This window comes from Neodiprion lecontei, chromosome 5 (genome assembly GCF_021901455.1).
Source record: "Neodiprion lecontei isolate iyNeoLeco1 chromosome 5, iyNeoLeco1.1, whole genome shotgun sequence".
NCBI classification, from domain to species: domain Eukaryota; kingdom Metazoa; phylum Arthropoda; class Insecta; order Hymenoptera; family Diprionidae; genus Neodiprion; species Neodiprion lecontei.
In genome coordinates this window covers 13,773,612-13,796,760 of record NC_060264.1, presented here as the reverse complement: position 1 = coordinate 13,796,760, position 23,149 = coordinate 13,773,612, and the positions used below count along the sequence as shown (strand labels likewise).

Below are 23,149 nucleotides of genomic sequence, written 5' to 3'. Positions count from 1 at the left end.
TGAACTATGTGATCCCCCTCCACTTCCACAAACTTCATCCACGAGGGGATAAAAGCGGGTGAGCTGGAGATGGAATAGTCAGTCTTCCACATACCATCGGTCAGTATATAATCGAGCGCAACATTCTCACTCCTCAACATGGCGATGATCCTAGACGTGCAATGTTTTATCGGTCATAACATGTAGTTTGTACCCAAGGAGGTCGCAGTCATGAATGTAAACGGGTCGGGTCTGGATTACATCATTTTTAAGCCGCCCTATGATTTGGCAAGCTTACCACTTGAATGTAGAGCTACCAATGTATGGTTGACACGCAATCACCACGGAATATCATGGAATGCGGGCAACAAATCTCACGAGGATGTGACGAAGATTGTGAGAAAAATGGTTGGAAATGCGTGTTACGTATACGTCAAAGGGGCGGAAAAGAAAGCATGGCTGACGGAGATCGTCGATGGTACAATAAGGGTTATTAATATAGAAGATTTGCATATCAAACCCCCTGCAATGGAAAAATTGAGGTATATGGAAGCGGCACCGTGGCATGACGCGAACCATGGATACTCTCCAGCGAATAACCTCCAGCAAGCAACAGCGCCCGGCTCAATTTGGTATGATGACAACTCTGAATACATCCCGGCATACAATTGCGCCTTTGAAAATGTGCAGCGACTAAGGAGTTGAAATTCAAAGGGGTGTACCAGCTCCCTCGAGAAATCCTTCCGTCTGTACAAAGAATTGGGCGGTTTAAGTGCAATGATGTCCGAGGGTATAGCTTTTTTACCAAAAGAATTTATTCGCACGTTCGCATCAAACTCCACCAATGATGCGTGGGATAAACTACCAGAGAATATGAAAATGAACTACGTCATCGCAAGTTTCCGCAGATGTAGCATACATTACACACCAGGACCCGATGGCGATATCTTGGATGGACCGAATCCTCTAATTAAAGACTGTCTAGGTTGCAATCATGTGTATAGATAATATGCACAATATTTACAAAATAACAATAGAATGTATTACAATGTATACAATTATATTCAAGTTTATATGTAGAATTAAAAAAATTTACTATTCGATAAAATTATAATCTAGAAATAGGATACATTAAAAATATATATCTTGTAACCAATATTTTTATATTAATTGAGGGTAAAACGATAGAACAATAATTGGTTACCCTACGGCGCAGTCACTAACCTGGATAATTAGATAGAGAGAGAGATACTAAGGGAGAAAGATACGATTGTTGGGCGCCAGACGCACATGCGTCAAAAATAGATAATTAGAGAAAAAGACAAAGGTAAAGGTAAAGGTAATAGATGAAGGTAAGGTCAGGTTCTACGACGGTTTTGCACAGTTCGCTCAGAGAGACAAGATAATGGTAGAGGGGCGGAGTCGAATCCAATAGATAAAATAAGAAACAGGTGAAGCAGGAATAATGTCAAATATATTAAGCAAGAAGCGATAAGTTTAATGACAAGCAAGCAGCTGAAGAGATTGAGATACAATTACGATAAATGCGATAATTAACAATATTTACAGCCAGAGAAAGGTTAAGCGAGAGAGTTAACAATTAACGGGACGTTTTCCGAATAAGCGGGAAATATGCGCAAGCTCGCGATACTAACGGTAATGATTAACACGGTTTAATGATAGATAGGCAGAACAGAAAAAGATATACTGTACTTAAATTAAGCGGTAAGCAAATAAATCATAAAATATGAGAAGCGATTATAAACACATGCAAAATACAACAATTGTGATAGTTATCACATTACCAGAATGATCAGAAATAGGCAGACAGGGAATTATGAATTACAAGGTAAATTCAAGCGACAGGTCAAGTAGAAAATTAGCATAAAATATAGAGAATAACAGATAATACGTAGCCTCTAGTTTGCGGTAAGCGCGAGAGAGAGAGATACTATTCGGTACGATAAAAGGCAATTCAAGATAAGACAAACAATATTCAAGATAATTACTATGCAACGTACGGCAAACCAAATAGACTACGGACAACTACGATCAGCGATATTAGCGAAGAAAATAGTGAAAAAGATGTTATGCGATACGGCACAATACTCCAATGTCAAATGAACGACGAGCGGGACCGCGCAGCGATATAAGATCGCTCCCGCGGTACACTCACTAAGATACGATAATCAACGATAATAGGTAAAGAGACAGATAGAAACTAATCAGAGAAAATATAACAAAATAGCAATGCTCAGTAGCTAAGATAAAAATTGATCCTTCAACGGAACGCGCTGCTAGACAGCGATATTAGACATTCAAATATTCCAGAAGAGAAAGATAATAAAATAAACAATAGTCACTACAACGCGTAAGTAATAGTCAACTAGTCGCGAAGTTACTTGCAATAAGACAGAGAGAGGGACAAGATAAGAGATGAGAGAGAATAAGGTACGAGCCCAGGTGGCTCAAGCAGACCAACTGCAAGATAAAGAGAAAAGATACGAGCCCAATTGGCTCAAGCAGACCAACTGCAAGGTAAAGAGAGAAAGAGATAAAGGTAAAGGTACGATATATTGCAAGTAATCTCGTGGCTTCACAAAATAGAAAAGGAACCTCACTTACGTGAAAGAAGATAGAAACTGGTATAGAATACGATATAGATGCGATAATGATACGAGAAACTTTCTAACGAGAACACGTCTGTTTACTGCGAAAACTGAACGTAGAGTGACGAGATGAGCGATGATCCTGATTTTCGTCGAGCTGCTGTCACGTGATTCTTCCTCAAATTTGCGGTATTTTAATTGGACCAGCAGGTCGCGTAGGCCTGGTCCACGGGTAGGCGGCGATAATCCCTCGCCGCTTGTTTTTCTTTTCCCTCGACGACAGGTATCGAGGTATCGGGACGTCGGAAGGTGGTTAGAGATGTTTTCCTTCAGCTATGCGGTATCGTTGGTGAGAGGGGGGGGGGGGGGGGGTGGTCGTACTGCTCATGTGTTGCGATATTGAGGTGTGCGGCAATATTACGTCACCGGTCCTTTGGACTTGCGATCGACTGTAACTCACTCCTTGCGTTACTGGTACTCCCCGTTGTAGCTATTTCGTCGGCGCTGCATCCCGGCCCTCGCTCATCGAAGCCCTCATGCCGGAACGATCTGGTGGCGATGGCCCTCAACCCGGATCCCCACACTAGATCCACCAGATCCACGTGGTCAGCATATCATTAGCCTATTCCACGCCGCAGTCCTTCGATAAGACGGTTCGTGAAGAGAAAACCGTCTTCTATTGGATAGTCAACGACTTAGTAGATGTTAGGGTCGGTTCAGCTCCAGGCTGATAAGTATCGTCGACGGGAGGCTTTGTTGTGTTTTTGACGCACAGCCCTGTACGCCGCCTAACGATGCATCCGAGCGGTAGAAGCATTCGTTCGTGGTTCGGCTCCTGGCCGATAAGTCTCAAATAGTTGGAGGTGCTGTTTGTGCATCACGCACGACCCTGTTCGACAACTAGATAGGCATCCATCGGGAGTGGTTTTAGCGGTATTCGTTCGTCTGTAGTCGGTTGTGGTCGATGTTGAGCTGGTACGTGACCCCTGTCAGGCAGTGTCCTGGTATCTTGACGCGAAGGTCTCGCGGATGGTTCTCGTAGAGCATTACAGAATTAAAAAATAGCATACAGTTAGCTTAGTAAAGAGAATTCAACTTAAAGATAATTAGTCGTTCATTTTTGGAGTATTGGCCTCAGACGTGCTTTCGTTATTTTTAGCGATATCTGCACCTAGGGGAATGCGATAATTAAACAAAGTGACGGGGTACGAAATACCACTTCACAATCTTTATAACTTTCACCCGTTCTCGCTGTACAAAATGAAAATGTTATAAATTTTTACATGTCAAAAATATATAATCAATAATTATGATTTTAGCGTGGTTTATTCCCCTCATTCATATCCTCATCCTCATTATCATCGCTATTTTCGACATCTATAATTATTACGATAGTTACATTCGCCCATTTTTTCTACAATTATTGTATTGTATACTACCAGCTTTTCGTTTGCCGATTTTTTTCGCGTTTCATACCAGACGCTAATATGGCTGGGGATGTGCAGGCTCGGACTTGTTCGCTATAAAGAGTCGTAAAACCCAAAACTGTGTGTACACATACCATCCGGTGAAGGGTCGGCAAGACAAGATTTTTCTCACGCCAAACACTGCGTACTACCGGCTTTTCGTTTGCCGATTTTTTTCTCGTTGCATACCCTCCGCTAATATGGTTGGGAATGTGCAGGCTCAGACTTGTTCGCTATAAAGAGTCGTAAAACCCAAAACTGTGTGTACACATACCAGCCGGTCAAGCCGAGATGCTCAGAACGCAGTACGCATCGCATCTCTGACGTCATTTTTCCCTACGATATGCAAAGAACGCAGTGCGCATCGCATCTCTGACGCCGTTTTTCCCTCCGATATGCACAGAACGCAGTACACACCGCATCTCTGACGCCATTTTCCCCTCCGATATGCAAAGAACGCAGTGCGCACCGCATCTCTGACGTCATTTTTCCCTCCGACATGCGCAGAACGCAGTGCGCACCGTCCCCAAATTCTTGGGATCCATCGGCCTATATATAAGCTCAACGCATCCGATGCAGACTTATCAGTCTTACACAATACGTGAAAGTCAAAAGCCTAGAATTTTTCATTTCTCTTACAAACAATTGTTGCCTATAACCGTCAAAGTCATGGCAGTCGAAGCGTACATGGGACTTGCCGAGCAGATGGAGGGGACTTACAATTTTGCTGAGAGAGCAACCATCCGGAGAAGAGAATGACACCGTCATCGATCATTGGGCTGATATTGGAATTGCAAATATCCAAGTTCTGCGCGATATTTCCATGCAACGAGGAACAACCGTTGGTGCGAAAATACGGATTCAACATACGATCGCACTCCTGCAATCTTGGGTGACGAAGATCAAACAGTTGCAGTAGCGCACAGTGGTGACGGGTGGAAATATCGGTACTCCTGCGGGTATACAATGGGACGACGTGGATAGCGCTTTCGCCAGCCGAATCAGAACGGGGGTTGTCACGAATCTCCGTCATGAAAATTTGGACGCCTTCCTGGACGATGGGCAGCACGTCGTCACCGAGAAGTTGGAGCTGATACTGCGCGAGGAGGGAAATGTGAAGGTTAACATCATATTATCATGCAAATTCGAAAATGCCAAGCATGAAGAGATCTCCACCGAAGTCAAGAATTTCAACACCTCCAACGTGGCGATTCTCCTCCCATCAAGCGATATAAATAGTTGGTTTATCCGTGCACGGGGTGATCTGCAGTCAAAGGTGGAAGATTTCGAGCAACGCGATTCCGGCTGGAGTATGATTGAGATCCTTAACCTCGCCGTAAATATCAATCGCTACCAGCCTCTCGCCGCGGGGGCTTCAACATTCGTCGAGCTGCCCCAAGACATTCGACATAAAAAAACTGTGATCAACGTGAGGAACGAGGACGAAAGATGCCTTCTCTGGTCCGTCACAGCAGCCCTTCACCCGGTCAACACCCACACCGATAGGACTAGCCGTTATCATCGATATATTTCCAAGTTGGACTGTACAGGTATCAAATTCCCTGCTACTCTACACGATGTGAAAAAGCTTGAGAAATTGAATAATTTGCGCATCAATGTATATGGTATAGAATCTCAAACTTTTTCGCATCATGCAAAATCAAATAAAAGCGTCATCGTGCCAATTTATTTGAGAAAAAATTTGCATAGCGTAAACATTGACACGATCCATCTTCTAATGGTTGAGAGTAATCCGAAAGACGATATGACTGGTGAGTTTGCACCGAGATTCCACTTTGCTTGGATTAAAGATCTTTCCCGATTGGTGAGCAATCAATTGTCCATTCATGAACACAAAACGTTTGTATGTGACAGATGTTTGTGCCACATTAGCGCGAAACATGTCTACGACAATCACCGGCAAGATTGTATTACGCTAAATAAAGTACGCATGAAGTTCCCCAAGTGTAAAGATTTAGTATTTTCCAATTTCCAAAACAAAGGCACCGTTCCATTTGTCGTATACGCCGATCTCGAATGTATAATAATCCCTGAACCTGTGGATGAATTTAAAACTCGTAAGACTTGTGAAATTCAAAAGCATATCCCGCACAGTGTAGCGTACTATGTACATTGCGCGTACGATGAGACTTTATCGGAGTTCCACGGTAAACGCGGTGTCGATTGCATAGATTGGTTTATGAAACAGCTTAAAGATTTATCAATTCAAGTAGAGTCACGCATCAAAAACATAATTCCGATGAAGTCTCTTACCCAAGTGCAACGCGATCGTCACATGCGCGCAAAGAATTGTTATATTTGTGAAAATCCGTTTACCCCTGAGGAGAAAAAGTGTTACGATCACTGTCACTTCACGGGTGAATATCGTGGTCCTGCTCATAATCGGTGTAATTTGAATTTCAGAGAGTCGCACACAATTCCAATGGTTTTCCACAATTTGTCCGGTTACGATTCTCACTTTTTAATAAAATCCCTTGCGTCAACTTTTTCCGGTAAAATTACACTGCCACCCATAAATAAGGAAAAATATATATCCTTTACGAAACGCGTCGATGGAACAATGATGCACTTGAGATTTATCGATTCGTTCCGATTTATGGCTAGCAGCATCGATAAACTTTCCACATATTTGACCGATACCGATAAACGCATAACACGCAAATTTTATAATAACCCGACTCAGTTCAGTTTGATGACCCGCAAAGGCGTTTTTCCCTATGAATACGTTGATTGTTGGGGAAAACTCGATGAACCGCGATTACCTGCAAAGACGCATTTCTACTCGCGCCTCTGCGATGCAAATATTTCAGACACCGATTACGAGCACGCGGAAACTGTTTGTAGGGAATTCCATTTAGAGTCATTGGGGGGCTAGTCAGATTTATATTTAAAGACCGATGTTCTTTTGCTTGCCGATATTTTCGAAAATTTCCGCGCTAGCTGCTTCAAAACATACGATTTAGATCCGTTGCACTACTACACTGCACCGGGACTTGCTTTTGACGCGATGCTCAAGCATACTAATGTAAATTTGCAACTTTTAGACAACCCTGAAATGGTGTTATTTATTGAAAGAGCCATTTGAGGCGGCGTAGCGCAATGTTCCAATCAACACGCTCGGGCCAATAATAGATTCATGGGAAAAGATTTTGATCCAAACAAAGCGGAATCGTATCTCATGTATTTTGACGTGAATAACCTGTACGGTGCAGCTATGAGCGTGCATTTACCAATCGGTTCGTTCGAGTGGGAGTAGCAGCACATCGATATAACGAACCATCCGGACGATTCGCCGATCGGCTACTTTCTGGAGGTAGATTTGGACTACCCTGTGGAACTCCACGAGGATCACAAAGACTTACTCTTTGTCCCGAACATTTTACTCCTTCAGGTAGTAAAAATGCCAAACTCGTGACCACCCTTCACCCCAAAACAAAGTATATATTGCACTATAGAAATTTGAAACAGTATTTGAGTTTAGGATTAAAAGTAACGAAAGTGCATAGAATTTGGAAGTTTGCACAATCTCCATGGCTCGAGCCTTACATCACTCTCAACACAGACATGCGTAAGCGGTCTAGGATAAATTTGAGAAAAACTTTCGCAAACTCATGAATAACGCTGTGTTCGGCAAGACTATGGAGAATGTGCGAAATCATAAAGATGTTAAATTGGTTACGAAATCGAAGGGAAAAGGTGGTGCTAGAACGCTTATTACCCGAGCAAACTTTCACAGCTGCACCGTATTTGACACTGATATGGTTATCATTGAAATGAATCGTGTCAAAGTTCACTTCGCCAAACCTATTTACGTCGGCGCATTAATTCTAGATCTGTCAAAAATCTTTCTCTACAATTTCCACTATAATTATATTAGAACCAACTTTTCGAATAAACAAGCTAAATTGATGTATACCGACACAGACAGCCTTATTTATCAATTCAATGTGCCTAATATCTACGATATCATCAAACGTGATGTAGATACAATGTTTGACACCTCTGACTATCCGCCCGACAATGTGTATGGTATTCCCCTTAAAAACAAAAAACAACTAGGGCTAATGAAGGATGAAAATAATGGTAAAATTATGACAGAGTTTGTGGGACTGCGAGCAAAGCTGTACACATTTACTACGATGGGTGAGGATGGAGAAAACTATGACGGTGGCGTAAAAGTGAGTAAGCGCGCCAAGGGTGTAAGAAATTCATCAATAAATAGCATCACGTTTGATGATTATAAGCGCTGTCTGATGGCTTACCGAGAGTTGACTCTTCCACAGTGTTTAATACGCAGCAAAAAACCTGAAGTAAGCACGATCGTAAAAAAAAATTGGCTCTGAGTTGGCAGAATGACAAGCGGCAATTGATACCTGGACAGATCGACACCGTACCTTGGGGGTTTGTCCCAGCCCCCCAATAGCTATAGGATAAACTGTGGATGTAGAATTGATGTAAATATTTGATGTTTGACGCCTCGAACGATCCACAATCGGGCGAAAAACGTTTCACGATCAATACGATATTTAATGGATGTCAAAATTCGAATTCATACACTCAACAATTATTTATTCATTCATTATTAACATATCATGCAATTATTTATATTCATTCGTTTACCACGAGAAAAGTTTTCAGAAAACGTTAAAAAGTTTTCAGAAAATGAAAAAAAGTTTTCGGGAAACTTTTATCCCATTTGATTAACACGTAAAAAAAGTATTCAGTAAATGAAAAAAAGTTTTCAGAAAATGAAAAAAAGTTTTCCAAAAAATAAAATGTGTAATAATCGTATGGCAAAATTGCATATTATCACTATTATTATTATTATTATTATTATTATTATTATTGTTGTTGTTGTTGTTGTTGTTGTTGTTGTTGTTGTTGTTGTTGTTGTTGTTGTTGTTGTTGTTGTTATCATTATTATTATTTTTATAGTACAGAGTATGGTACATGTGCGTACTAAGGAGATAAAATATGGAAATATTTGTATATTCAAGATCTTTTATTGGAATTCGGAAAATACATACAAATTATGTTACATGTCTGTTTTATTTATCCAACTATTGTGCGAATTATCAAGACCCAACCACTTCACATAGAACAGATTCCCCCGTTTGCGTAATACTTTCTCCACAAGGTAGCCGTCGGGATATCTCACTTTGGCGAGCTCTTCCTCGTAGAAGCCCCCCTCGATGGGAAGATCTTGATAATCGGTAAGTTTGTAGGTGGGTGGATTGGTATTTTTCACCTCACTCACGGTGAATATTTCTGTCGTTCAATTGGGTGTATAGCCTTTTTCGAATACATTCTTGTACTTGCTGATTTGAACTCGATCGCCTACGCTGAATTTCCGCGCTCGATCACTTCGTTTGATTTGCCGAGGCTTGTACACGCTACGATACAGCTGTTTTTCATTCTCCGTGCTAACATCCTCCGGTTTCATTCGAATCGTGCGATGTTTCGTGTTGTTGTAGGACCTCATTAAATCATCTAAAATATTAATCCACTCGTACGATCCTTGGAGAGTAATTCGCTTCCACATTTTATTCTTCAATGTTCGATTGAAACGTTCGCACATCGACGCCTTTAGCTTGCTAAATGTCGAATACATGTTGATATTGTGATGCTTCACGAGGGCTTTTGAATTCGCTGTTGTAAAATTCTTTGCCTCGATCAACGTGTAGATGTGTAGGTATACGGCTCTGGGTCAGAACTGATTTCATGGCAGCAGTAACATCTTTCCCACTCTTGGACTTTATTGGCACAGCCCACGCATACTTGGAAAATATGTCGATGATTGTTAGTAGATATTTGTATCCCTTTTTGCACGAGCTGTATGCGGTCATATCGACGAGATCAGCTTGCCAGGTCTCATCCAGTCCGCGTACATCTACGAATCGGCGCGGATAGTTGCGTCGAGCCTGTCTGTGAAGTTCGGCGGCTATTACAATCTTCATTGTTCCCAACTCTTCACCCATCAATTTTTGGAATTGCTGTCCAACCACTCTGGTTCCTCAATCGATACTAATTCCCTGCTGGTCTGTCCCAACGTTAGTGTTGCCTGCTCCCCAATATGTTTGATGCGACTCAACGTATTTTCAATGATTTTGTTATTTATGCGTAGCTGTTTCAACTCCTCGTTGTGATTATGCGCGAAACTCTCAAAATCTGATTGAAAAGTATCCGCAATATCCGCAGCCATAGACTGTAAAGCAGTATTGAGAACTTTTAAGAAAACGGCGTCGGTGGAGTGCTGCGGATCAGCTATGTTACACAATCGTTTACCGTCCAAATCATACTGATTGTCGTTGGTGGTTTTGAATCCAACACCCGGAGGCCCTCGAATAAATTTTTTACCCCCGCCACGCTTCGAGTGTCGCCCGGATATGTCTATGCTTATCACTGGACGGTCACTGAACAAATGCTGATTTTATGTTTACACGCCGCTAATAAACGATTCCAGCCTCACGCAACTCCTCAATAATGGAGACTATTTCGTTGGAATGGCTGGTATTACCTGTAGCCTGTGACGCCATGAGCAGTCGGAGACGATCTACAATTTCATTTGGATCATCCCAGTAGACGTAATCGACATCTTGCTCATCCTTTCGCGCAATCTTATAGTCGGGTAAGCCTTTACCTGATTTTTTCGGCGAGCCAACGTGTTGTGCAATGAAATTTCTATACTTTGAGCTTTTTAAATCATCTCGAAGGCTTCCATCGGCTTGGTAACGTTTCTGATGCGCATTTGTCGTTGTTACAATTTTTATATAATTATTCTTGTCCGCGTCATTTACCACCGATGCAGTGATTTTTTAAACAGTAATTCGAGTAATCCAGGTGTTCTCTCATAACTTTTATCCCCCACATTCACCAGATTATCAGTGAAATTGATCGGTGTATCGCCAATCATCATACCGCTTGTCAACTTTCGAACACCGTATGTGGTATCCAAATCCCTCTTTTTACTTGAGCTGAACATTTTCAAATATTGTGCTATGGAATCCGTTGTTTTCTTCGTAGGTGTACTTGTAGTAGAAATTTCACCAAACTACAGTGTTTTATCATTTGCATCCATGAAATTCCCCTCATCCATATCCTCATCCTCATCATCATCCCCGGTACTCTCGTTATCTTTTTCTTCTCCTTTTTTCATTGTCACATCCGGTAGTTCCGTTTTAATTTCACGTTTAATATGCTGCTGTCTTGAGGTATCAACCAATTGTTACAACGGTGTTACTAAAGGCTTGAATACCTCTCCCATAACCTGTTCGGTCGTGTCCTTGTCCAACTTAAGCATCTTATGCTTAAGCCGTATGACATCGGATGCTTTTGATATTTCACTCAATGTATCGCTATGCTTACGAATCTTGGCACTCTCCATGTCGCAGGCTCGATTGTTGCAACGAAACTGTGCGAGTTTATGTTAGTTTATGCTTATAAAGCAGTCAAACCCCTTCCTATATCGCCCCCCATTGATTTCGCTATCCTTGTCAATTACGGTAAAACTGTAATTGTCATCATTCCAGCATGCCGAGCACAAGTCTTTGAATTGCTGATACGACATGTCCGTGTTCACATGATCGTTGTAGATATGTTTCAGATTCATATCATCCTGCCGAAATGGCACCAATAAGTTTGCATTGTCACGCACTAGGTGTTTTGGAATACGCGCGTACGTTTGACTTAGATAAAAGCTATCGATATCGCAATGCCTGCCCATGCTGAAGTATGCTCTGATATTATCCTGCTTTTCACAAGCCACATCGTCAAAAATCATAACAGAGTTGGGGCGAGCATCTTCCGGTTTTACAACCTCATCGTTCTCGCAAGACGGGAAATAATCCACTCCCTGCACGGGTTCTAGTAACTTTTGCAAAAATTGATACTTTGGTTGGATGAGAGATTTCGAATGGACGTAGACATTTTCGAATCGCAATCCATTGCCGTGGGTGATGAGTGCGAGAAGAGCGTTAGTTTTACCGCAATTGAATGGCCCGCAAAAAATTGCTCTCACGGTATTTGGCAGCAATTTTCCATGTCGTTTTCCTATCTTCCTCTTACCACGTCGAACTATTTTATCGAAATTTGCGATAGGTAGTTTATCGGGCTGATCGTGAAATCTCATGATGCTTCGTTAGCATGACAACGAAAACTGAGATGACGGTTTATTGATTCCGCCTTTTATAGAGGTCGCGTTAGTTGTTGCCCGACTATGAGGATGTGCACACGGAAGAAACGCGGTGGTGGTTTCTTGAATAAAATCATCAATCATCTTCCAGTTGAATTGCATGTGCCAGGGTATGAGTACTGCGGACCTGGAACGAAATTGGCCGAGAGGTTGGCTCGTGGAGATTTGGGGGTCAATCCGCCGGATGCCGCGTGTAAAGACCACGACATTGCATACGCTAAGAATCGCGATACCGCAGCGAGAAATCTTGCCGACAAAGCGCTCGCTAAAAAGGCGTGGAATCGCGTCTTGGCCAAGGACGCTAGTGTGGGCGAAAAGGCGGTAGCCTGGGGAGTCACCAACACCATGAAAGCTAAACTCAAACTCGGAATGGGCTTAGCTGCAAAGCGGTCGAAACTTGGAGCGGCTGCGAAGAAGAAATTTGGAACTGACGGGAAGAGTAAACAGCGGAAGAGAACTGTGAATCTTAAATCCATCATCACAGCAGCAAAGGTCGCCATGCGACCGGGTTATAAAGCTGTCGAGTCGGCGTTGACGGGTGCTCGTGCGGCTGCGCGTGGGACTGCGAAGAATATTCGTATACCTCGCGTTATACCTGTGCCTGATAAAATTGGAGGCATCCTACCGTTTCTCATTCCAATTCTGGCCGGTCTAAGCGCTACTGGGGCTCTTGCGGGTGGTGCTGCGGGTATAGATAAAGCTGTCAACGAAGCTAGTGTCAACACACATCAGTTGAACGAGGCCAAACCGCACCATGCAACAATGGAGGCGATTGCTTTGGGCAAGGGATTATACCTGCGACCGTACCGCAGCGGAATGGGCCTGTACTTGTGTCCGGCAAAAAACTAGTAAAGCTACCACACCGAGCTCTCACCAACATTGATTTACGCAACTATGCTAAAAATATGAAAATTTCGCATTTTTGGGGTGTTTTCATGCGGAATGATCTGCCGAAATCAGGACCAAAAATGCGAGAATCCGCAATTATTAATCTTGATGATAAAAACGGCCCAGGGACACATTGGGTTGCGTACAAGAAAAATGGCGACCATGTTGCGTATTTCGATAGTTTCGGTGATTTAAGCCGCCTAAGGAGCTAATGAGGTATGTCGGTGTTGGTAGCATTGAATACAATCATACGAGGTATCAGGAATATGATACTGTGATTTGCGGCCACTTGTGTCTCAAATCTCTCAGCGAACAGCTATAAAAAGACAGGTGTTACATGAGCAAGCATTAGTCATGCCGGAATCGTTGACGTTAACACTGTCAGGCACATCCTTCGTGCTGGAGGCTCAATATTTCCCCCCAATCGAGTTATCACCAGAAAAGAACTATGTTCTCGGGCTCGTCGAGTTCCTGACATTCAATTCAATACCCAATATTCATGAAAGGTGTAATAAATTTGACCTGAAGCGAGCTGACAACAGCAGAGAGAGCATCGCGATACCCACGGGGTGCTATGAAATTGAGGATATTAAAAATTTTCTGCATAAGGAGCTACCCTCCGACATCACCGTTAGTCTGACAGCTGATAACAACGAGCTTGTGATGGAGATGGAACATTTCTAATGAAATGTAACAGTTTATATCCTCTCGTAGGAACATGCCGGGGATCATTCAGATGAGTACAAAATTTATCATGCAGCGTAGCCCGCCTTATGCGCTTGGCTTTCTTATCGGCAGCAGTGCTCAAATTACGCAATTATGCACTTCATATGCACTGTCGCCGAGCCCGGCGAGAGGCCGTGTGAGCAGTCTCAATGCTGCTTCCAGGCGTAACGCACGTCTAATTAAATAAAATATAACGTTAACAACGTTCATCTTACCATTTGTTGTTATCAATTATCACTCAATTCTCTGTTTGAATAAACATGTAAATACCTGTATAATCGTTGCGCAATATTTGCATGACAAATTTGGCGATCCTTGCCAGGATCCGGTTTAAACCAACGAACGCGGCGCGCGTATCAATCGGCCGGATCATAGTGACGAATTTTGGAAGTGAGTGCGTGAGCCCAATAAATTCACGCGCGAACCTTCGGCTACGCGTTTATAAGTAATTATTACGAATTGTACCTAGCAAGGGATAGAGTGAAAGGCCGCCTTGCGTAGACAATCAAGGACTGCGTGTAGACCGCTTGATAACCAGGGACTGAGTGTAGACCGCCTGATTCTACACTGGACAATTCCCATAGTGAACTTGTGTATTTATTGGAAAGGAAGCAAGTATAAAATTCTGCACTCCTTAGATACAATAAACTTCGCGTTTAAACCATCTAAGTGGAGTGAAGTGAGAATAAGGACATCGAGACTCGAACCGCTCTTATATTCTTGCCCCCGGTGCCTGTCAGAGACTCCAGGACATCGAAGCCTCGTACCGACGGCTACCACGATCTTCGAGTGTGATGCTTCACACCTCAATTTGGCTACTCCTAGCGTAAGTACAAGCATTTTGTTACTTACTCGAGTCACCATAAACTTATCGAAGGACAAATCGTGATCGAAACTAAGAATTTGATGATCAAACTTGAATCATTCAAATAAATAAAGTCAAAGCTTGACTCAAGGTAAATTTAAAAATAAATTCACAATGGACGTGAACGAAAACAATGACCGGAGATCGGCAGTACCTCCCACTATTGTTAAGACTGCAGAAGATGGACAATCCGTCACTTCTGAATCCGGGTTTGAAGAGAGATTTTGGGATTTGACGAACCAAATGACTCAGCTTGTGAATAGGCTACAAGAAGCCACCGAACGTAATGATTTAACTGCAATGGGCAGATACCGTCTTGGTCTAGAGCAATTAAACGGAGAGAGGTTAACTGCGCGTCAACTTGCTCGCCGCGAAGATTTGCCTATAGAAGAGGTTACCCGTTTTATTCAATTGAGAAATCAAGAACGCCGTGAACACGACTTCATTCGTCGCAATAATGTAGAAATAAATCGAAACTCTGAAACAGTTCCGCGTCCCGAAGACACGCTTGAAAGCGTCACCAACCAAATGTTTCAGGAAATGCAACAACCGAATAACCAATTAACCGAAGAAAACCGTCAAGAGGAAGCTCTTACAAATAGTAATACCAATCGAGAAGCAATCAATAACTATTATCGCTTAACAACTAGCGATGATCCGAATGTTTCTAATATTTTGAGACCGCCCGGAAACCATACCGGAGCGATACCGCGAATTCAACTAGATACCGCGCGTCTCGTTGAATCAGAGGTGGAGGGTCCTACTCAGATAGCTCCCTCAATCGTAACAAACCCACCACGTTACTCGGCATTATACGGGCTCGCTCAAAACCGATTTCTGCCACCGACACCGCGCATCAATGAGGTGGGCTCCCCAGCCAATTCAAACTCGGACCATCAAGGTATAAATGCGATGCCAATACCGACCCTTCACCAAAATCGCTCATTAGAAAACGACCGATTCTCCACCGCGCGAGCCAATGTAAACCCTGATATCTTGTCGGATACGGATTCGACACTGCAACGCGTTCTCGAGGAAAGCCGACGTTTATCACGGATGCCGAACGTACGCCTTACACCAAGGCCTAGTCCACAGTGGCCTAATGGTCCGACGGATTACGAAATCCCACGAGGTACTGGTAGCAATACCCGTAACAACGTCCCGCGTCGTAGTCTAGAACAGCAAGAAGAGGATGAACTTCGAAGAGCCTAGGAAATGTCTGCTACTTCACCACATCGTCGTCCGGACACTGTGACGTTCAGTATGTCCCAGCTGCTGAGTGATCCCGAAGCTTTACGCCATCAGCAAGAGATAATGAGAAACATTGAGGAACTCGCGCGAAGAAACCAAACAAGAATTCAACTACCGGCAACTGCGCCACCCCGAGACGTGCTTCCCCCTCGGAATCCAAGAGACCCAGGCCCGTATGCACGAACGAAAGCTTACTTGAATGATGTCAGCCTACGCCCCGATGCTGCCGGAAGATACCCCGGAGAACCAAATCGCCCAGCGGACGAGCCCTATGCGATCCAGGATTTCCTACCCGCGTTTCAAGCCATCAAGATGATTGATTGCAGACTGGAAGGACAAGCAGGCGAAGACGTACACGCTTGGATCATGCAAGTAAAAGCCGCCGATATGGTAGTTATGCCAACCCAACGTTTCCCGTTTTTGAGCATGGTAATCAGCTTGAAGACAGGAGGAGCTCTTCAGAAGACCATCAACCAGAGGAGACCTCGTAGAATCCCAACTTTACTCGAAGTCATGAGAACAGCCGTTATTGTCGAGAAAAGTGCCACCACATTGGATATGGAGCTTGGCAGTACAGGCCAAAAGGGCGACACTGTGGACGCCTACAATCTCAAATTCAATCAAATCTACCAAGACCTCGTAGCTGCCTTCTCGAATCAACAACTACGAGCGAACATCGATCCTAATCTTCAAGACCTCGAAAATAGAGTGTGCCAGTACTATCTGTACGGACTTAATCCGAGGATATTCCATCAAGTCAAAAACCGTCAGTTCTCAAGTTACTAGAAGCCCAGAAGGCCGCGAAAGAAGCCAAAGGAGAGGAATTGAATTTCCGAATGCATCAACAACAGCTGATGAACAGTAACGACACAGCCTCGAAACCCACGTTTTGGAACAAGTCCCAAATTTACGGGCCAGGCAGCGCATCAGATACGCAAAGATTCCAGGATTAACAAAGAACCTCGACGAACTCGCCAAGGTCAACTCCTCGACCACCAGCGTCTGTCCACCACCACGATGAAGCGAAACAAGATGAAGATAATGAACCCCAGAGATGTGAATGCCACACCTGTAACACACATCGGACCGCCCATGAACAACAAGCAGTATGTCATAATTGCGGAACCAGAGGACACTACAGCCGGAACTGCTACGCTCCGCGCCGACCACAGAACGACCAACGCCGTAATACTAACGGCAATAAGCGAGACGCAAATTTTCAAAACGCCAGCCTCAAGGACAAACCGCCCAACGACCAAGTCAATTGCACGTCAGAGGAACTCCAGTCAGAGGAAGAGGAAATAAAGGGACAGGAGGACGAACTAGAGGACGAGTGCCAACAGGAGCCCATGTATGTTCAGTTTCACAGGGGTTACTACAGTGTGCTGTAATAAAATTTGGAGAAACAAAGCAAGGAGTAGCCCTTATGGTCGATACAGGTGCATCAATAAACCTCATAAAACGGAAGGTTATTTATCCATCGGATAAACAAATTTGTCCAATTATCAAACGCAAAATTTCCTTTAAGACTGGCAAAGCGCTAAATTCCGCGAATGAAATTGCTGTACTAACTCACATGGGGCTAAAGGACGAATTCGTCATTATACCAGACGATTATCTGCCTGACGAAGAAGATGGAATCATGGGAAACCCGTTAATGAGGAGGCGAGATTTCCAGTTAGATGCCTCGACGCTCACCCTGAAGAATGAGATACACCACCTTAGTAGCGACCGAAAAATTCGATTTAAACCAAATTCGGTGAACAAAATTGCCATCGATACCGACGAAACGAATCTCGATCTCATGTTACGCATGGTCTATAAAGACGGAATGCCTATGGAAAATATCCCGGTGCAGATTGTACACACGAACAATCATGGTACGGCTTATGGAATCATCACCACCGCTGAAGACGAAGATATCGAGCTCGGACTGGAGAACGTCCAAGTCCACCGAGTAAAGAGTATGTCTATCCCGGGTGTATGGCAACAACCACGTGATGAAAGAGAGCAGGCGCTCCAACATACTGTCGACTTGAAACATCTACCGGAGGAGTACCAGAAAGAAATTTGGAGTATTCTTCAGGATTTCAGCGATATCTTTGCCTTACAGGAGGAAGACATAGTCAATGGATCTTCAATGACTGAACATCGCATCGAGTTGTCAGATCCTCAACGCATTGTAAATGTGAAAAGTTTCCGTGCTCCACAGCTGCACCAGCAGGTTGTAAAAGAGGGAGTTGAGAAAATGTTGAAACAAGGAATAATAACGGAATCCGAGTCGCCATACAACTCGCCAGTTTGGGTTGTACCCAAAAAACCGGGCCCCGACGGAAAGCCCAAGTATAGAATTGTGATCGATTTCAGGAAGATTAATGAACTTACCGTTCAGGATTCTTATCCGATACCAATAATCGAGGATTTACTCGATCACATGGGAAGGGCCAAGTTCTTTACTACTGTCGACATGGCCGCAGGTTTCCACCAGATCAACATGGCTGCTGACTCCAAGAAATATACTGCCTTCTCAACCCCCGACGGGCATTTCGAATACCAACGAATGCCTTTCGGATTACAGAACGCTCCTGCGACCTTCCAACGCATGATGAACGATGCGCTGAGAGGATTGAATCAGAAGATCTGTTGCGTCTACATTGATGACGTAATAATTTTTGGTGAAACGGAGGAAGAACACCATCGAAATGTAAGAACCGTATTTCAGCGTTTAAGACAATGTAACCTGAAACTCCAGCCAGAGAAGTGCGCCTTCATGAAAACTGAAGTGAGATACCTCGGATATGTCATCACTGACGAAGGGAGCAAACCAGATCCGGAAAAGACCAGAGCGATACAACAATTACCCGTTCCGGTCAACGTTAAGACGATTCGATCCTTCCTTGGTTTGACGGGGTATTACCGAAAGTTCATACAAAACTATTCAATGTTAGCGAAACCATTAACAAGGTTAACAAGAAAGGACACCCCATGGGATTGGTCAGCAGCCTGCCAAGAAGCCTTCGAAACCCTGAAAGAAAAGTTGGTCACACCACCGATACTTGTGAGATCAGACCCAGCTAAACAATACGTCGTAACCACCGACGCGTCAAACGATGAAATTGGAGCGGTACTATCTCAAGACGGCCACCCCATATATTTCTTATCTCGAACCCTGAATGATGCGGAAAGAAATTACAGCACGACAGAGAAGGAGATGCTTGCTGTTGTATGGGCCGTCAAGAGACTAAGAGTATATTTGCTCAATACACCGGATAAACCCTTTATCATCCGCAACGATCATCGTGCACTCGTATGGCTGAAAAATTGCGTAGACCCCAGTCAACGCCTGCTGCGTTGGAGACTAAGATTGGAGGAATACTCATTCCTGATAGAACATGTTTCGGGAAAAAGTAACGTAGTAGCGGATGAGTTATCTAGAGTCTTTCGCACAAAGGAAGAGATCTTCGGAAAACTCACCGAATTGGAAAAGGGACTATACGAAATCACACCCATTGACAGGAATCCCAAGTGGGTCCACCATATTGCCGCACGCCACATTGACATCGAGAGATTGTCACTCACAACAGGCAGAACAAAATCTAACATCAAACTCGTTCCCAACCGAAATCGAAAAGGGGAGGACGGCAAATGGGTGAAGATTACCCTAGAAGAAAAGGATGCCTCTGACAACACCCTGATTATACCAAAGAATCAGACGGATAGACGTGAGAAACTCAGAAACTACATTCATCCGAAAAGGTACGAAAAGATATACTTCTGGATTGACCTTAAGAAAACCACCAAAGAAGAAACCAATTCGATCATCGAAGATCTGAAGAGGATACGTCAGGACTCAGGTGCAGACATATCATTTTGCTTGACAGGAAAGGATGTGCCTAACAAACAGCAACAGAAAGAAATCATGGCCAGCGCTCGCAACGACATCAATGGACACTTCGGCCTAGCAAAAACAATTGACCGAGTAAAAGAAACGGCCGTATGGTCACGTATGGAGAATGATATCAATTCCTTTATCCAGGTATGCCCCACGTGTCAGATGTATAAAAAGGAAAGGATACAAATGAAATCACCCGCTATTCTTTTCGAAACCTTTGCTGAAAAACCTAACGATCAAATTTCAATAGATATCGTCGGACCTCTGGTCGAATCTTGGAATAAACACCGATATATCCTCACGATGCAGGATTCAATAACTAAATTCATTAAATGTGCCCCACTTACGAACAAAACCGCGACAGAAGTTATCAAGGCTCTATCAGAGTACTGGATAGGTAACTTCGGGTGCCCCAAAGTAATCCTGACGGACATGGGAAAGGAGTTTAGTAACGAGCTGACCGATTCCTTTCTCGAACACTATAATATCAAACATATCACCACAACTGCATATCACCCGCAGTCGAACGGCTATATAGAAAGAAAGCATAGTGTCTTGAAAGACTATTTTCGAACTGCCTGCAAAGAGAGAATGCACAGTTGGGACAAGGTTTTAATAGAAATGGCACGTGCCTATAACACTTCCGTTCATCAATCAACAGGTGAAACGCCTCACAACCTCATGTTCTGTCACGAAGCCAACAATCCTGACGGTTTCCGCGAAAACCGATTGGAAACCGTGATTAGTAAGAAAATGTTGTGGATACGAAAATGGGAGGAACGGTTCGAGAAAGCTTTGGTCTGGCTTACCAAATCCAGAGAGAAGAACCAAAAACAAGTGGACCAAGGAACACGACGACAAACTCCTTTATATCAAGTGGGAGATAAAGTAATGATCAAGAACCATACGCGACAGAACGCCTTGGAAAGGATTTGGAATGGACCATTCGTCGTCGTCGAGATCATCGAACAAAAAGGAAATATCACTTACAAGAAAACCGCGGATGATTCCACAGCGTCTTATTGGAAGACCCATCTGAATAATACCAAACCGTACTACGAATACGACACCGGACCAAGGGAAAACGATCCAATCCCTAGAATTAAACTAAAACGGGTTCAGGGTAACGATTGGATCTCCACGGAATAGAGTCTTAGTTTCTTTTGTTATAGGTGTAGCAGTCTGTCCCTAGCCTACTTCGATGTCTCAGTTATCAATGGGACTTTACTCCAGGAGGAAGTGGGCAAAGTATACATGTACCAGGAAAGATGGAAGATATTCCAATCCATTGACGCAAGTGGGTTCACCAAACCATCACTCGACATTCGCGACAAACTCGGAGGCCTCCAGACGATACGGGATACCTATCTGGACCATTGGAACCCTGGTCAGCGATCCCTCGCCCAGTCCGCCCTGGACGCTTTAGATTAAGAATTTGCCCGCGCCTCGTCACACAAGAATATTTTGGAAGTCATTTTAGACTTGGGTGCGCCTATTCTTCAAATGACGCGCCGCCCCTCTAAATTAAGGGAATCTCAATCCCACGGAACCAAAACAAGTACCCCGAAAGCGCTCGCGTCGGGCGATGGTACTTACGAAGCCTCGCGCGAAGCTGAGGCGGTATTTGGAAAACATGTCCTCCTGACGGGCCTGGCAAATGAAATGTATCCCCTAAGGAAATCTTATCTCACGCCAAACATCAGACCGGAAAGAGGAATGTTTAACTTTTTAGGAACAATCCAAAAATCAATCTATGGAACTGCTGACGCGGATGATTTGGAACTAATTAATGGGAATCTAGCCTCACTAAAAAATGTAACGGACACTCTAAATCTTGTTGTAACCAAGTCCTTGCACATCAATCAAGTCCAAATTAATATCTTGAACACAAATCAGCTCAAACCTCAACATTCTTTGGAAACTGTATGGGGACAATTAGAATCATTAAAAATGAAAGGTAACGAAACGCTTGCTTATCAGGAATACATGGAAGCTATAACTCTAAGTATATTTGAAATTAAAGAACTGCAACGACTAATCGACCTGGTAATGACTGCCGTGCAATTAGGAAGGCATGGTATCATCGACAACACCCTTTTTACTCCAAAGGAGCTTATGACAGCTCTTCAAGCTTTCGACGCCAATGACAAAAAGACACTAATACCTATTAAAGAGGAAAATTACGAGAAGTTTATTAAAATAAGTGATTTAACTATAACCACAGATAAAGGCAAACTTATCTATATACTCACAGTGCCTTACTTAGAAAAGGAACCTTGGGTAATAATTCAGAATACCCCGGTACCCGTAAGAATAAATCACACTTATGTAACGCTTAACCCAACATATGCTTTGAAATTAGCACGTAAGAATTTTATAAGAGCAGTCACATTTTCTCAACTGAAACAGATAACCGATTATTTCATTGGTGATTACCGCGATGTGGGACATCGCAACGATACTATTGAACTTTGTGAGAAAATAACTGATCCCATACCACGAGGATGCACTCTGAGTCGTTTTCTCGTCACAGATATTGCTTACATAAGAACGCAGGGATCGCAAATAATCTTACCTTCGAAGCCAATTGAGGTAACCATAACATGCGCTTCAATGCAGACTTTTATTATTCAAATCACCAAGCCATCCCTGATAACCACGAATCAGAGCTGCGAACTTCAAACTTTGAAAACGCGAGTCAAATTAATCGTAGAACATATGACTTCTCAATTAACAGAAATAAATGCAGATACCATTTCCCCGCTAAACAAATTTGTAACAGGCCGGGAAATTGTATTGCATCACGTGATTAACTTGGATACCCTTAAGGATCAAGGACAAGCCATTTTAGACCTTGAGAGTGTCCTCGCGAATAACGAAGCGACCCTTCGGGTCAACAATACATGGGCTAACTTCAAAGGTATAGGGATCCCATCAATAGCTGTCGCTTCTGGAACGATATCCGTCTTGTCTATCCTACTCTTACTGTGGAAATTCAATATACCAACCTATATTTCGGCGTTCGCCGGATATTGTTGCCAAAGGAATCCCTCTGCTTTGGAAGTAGTAGAACGAAGGAAATTAAAACGCAGGATTGAGACACAGGCTAAACGTAACGAAAGAATCCTACGAGAAATCAGAAGCCGCAGAGACGCGCCTTTGTCTTCGTCGGGGGATGTGATGGAGCTGGAACATTTCTAATGAAATGTAACAGTTTATATCCTCTCGTAGGAACATGCCGGGGATCATTTAGATGAGTAC

The 23,149-nt window shown here is 43.4% G+C and overlaps 1 protein-coding gene across 4 annotated transcripts in view; it reads right to left on the bottom strand.

Moving 5' to 3' along the window:
- LOC107227349 (sodium/calcium exchanger 1) overlaps positions 1–23,149 on the bottom strand; it is a 1,225,609-nt gene that overhangs the window by 317,292 nt on the left and 885,168 nt on the right. The gene's annotated exons all lie outside the window — the stretch shown is intronic.